The sequence below is a fragment of the Apis dorsata genome, unplaced genomic scaffold, assembly GCF_000469605.1.
Source record: "Apis dorsata unplaced genomic scaffold, Apis dorsata 1.3 scaffold_70, whole genome shotgun sequence".
Classification (NCBI taxonomy): domain Eukaryota; kingdom Metazoa; phylum Arthropoda; class Insecta; order Hymenoptera; family Apidae; genus Apis; species Apis dorsata.
This window is the reverse complement of record NW_006263368.1, coordinates 317,677-319,565: the sequence shown is the minus strand read 5'-3', so window position 1 is coordinate 319,565 and position 1,889 is coordinate 317,677. Positions and strand designations below refer to the sequence as shown.

Here is a 1,889-nt window from a genome sequence, read left to right as displayed (position 1 = left end):
TTTTTTTTTTTTTTTTTTTTTTTTTAGGAAGCAGATTAATCTTAGAATTATATTTCTTTGGAAATATCAAATTGCATCGTTAAATTGTATATAGCGACGATAAAGATTCGAGATTTTATTCTTATAATATTTGATTGAATATTTTGTGATACGATGTGTATACGTTTAGAAATTTCAAAATACAATCGCATATGGATAATCCATGAGATTTAAATTAAACAGGCGTATATGTAAATGCATTTCCTGTAGTGGAACTTCGCTAATACTTCCCTTAAACTTCGCGTTAATTCCCTTTAATAGTTACTAATCAAAATGATGGGAATTCGCGTTCGGATAAGTGGATTAAACACAGGTTCAATTAACGGAATATTAGCTAAAATTCTGCTGCAAGAAGCAAAATCCAATATCGTGTTACGATAAATTGTCAAAAACATGTGATTTTTTTTTAATTGATACAGAAAATTTTTTATTCATTAGAAAATAATAGTAATTAAATTAGGCAGATTACTGTATTATTAAATAATATAGATTATCATTCATATTAGTTTAATTTTCCTCCAATGATCCCACAATATTAATTAAAAGTGGAAAGAAAGAATCGAGTTAAATCAAAGGTATCGTGTTAAACGAGAATATTTTATATTTTATATTTTATAAGTATTTTTCTATTGCAGATATTAATTAATTTACATTAATCACGAAATTTTCGTTTAAACGAAAAAAGAATGAAATATATGCACGAGAAATTTTCTACCTTGAAATATATTAATCGATAGAAATAGTAATATGAACGATCCACTTGTTTTATTTTCCACTTCACAGTAAACTAAGAAGATCAACTTTGATACTGCTATTAACACGTGGTGCACCATGTTACCACAATCTATTCCCATTCCCAATTAACGAGCATTTCTCTTGCATCGTTACACCGTTCGCGTTCACAAATTCTCGTTTAACCTTTCGCGTGAAATATTTTTCGAGCGTTTGCAACGCGTTTAAAATTGCATTATTCCGACTTGGCTCTTTAACTTTGTATTAAAGGTGATAGTAAAAAGCAAGCAATCGTTCCTGATATACAGGAGAAACGATCAAAAGGCATACAAAAGCAAAAAAAGTGAAGAGTCTAGATTTAACGAAGAATTTGTAGACATTAAATTTTCATGCAACTGTTCAAATATTTAACTATCATACATCATTTATGTAAAATATGCTACATTACGTCCTTATATATTTTATATCACGATAACAAACTGTTGCATGCTTCGACTTTTCACACAAAAAACGTAGAAAGAAACTAAAAATTTTGTCATCAAAACCCATTCAAAAGATAGAGGATACTGTGCCATTGAAATTGCTTTTTGTTTTATCCCGATATCTCAATCCGTTACCGAGATATAAGGATTCAAAGTTTACATAGCGGTGGAGACAGCGCATTGCAAATTATGAATGGGCTCGCGACCCAGTGACCTACATTATTTCTTGGAAACGCGTACTACGTTTTTCCAGGAATCGCGTCTGTCGCTTGTCTGCAATTTGGGATAGGTCAGCGAAACGAGGTGCGAGCGAGAGGTCCGAATAAGCGACAAGGATGGGAATAGTAAACGATTAAAAATTACCTTTGTCTTTACACGACGATATCTCGGGAACCGGAAGTCGTATCGGGATAAATGAAAAAGCATTTTAAAGAGGAAGGTTCCGCGCTTCGAATGATCGCTCATTGGTTGACCGGAAGTAATTATCTTCGGAGTTATAGCGATTCAAAGTTTTCCTAATTTTAATACCGTTTAATTAGATTTCAGGTAAACGATTAAAAATCATCCTTTGCTTTACACGACGATATCTCGAGAACCGGAAGTCGTATCGGGATGAATGAAAAGGCGTTTTAAAGG

General features: G+C 32.2%; 1 protein-coding gene across 1 annotated transcript in view; it reads left to right on the top strand.

Moving 5' to 3' along the window:
• The window catches only part of LOC102673139 (mannosyl-oligosaccharide 1,2-alpha-mannosidase IA-like), a 151,544-nt gene that overhangs the window by 148,561 nt on the left and 1,094 nt on the right, over positions 1–1,889 (top strand). The window lies entirely within an intron of this gene.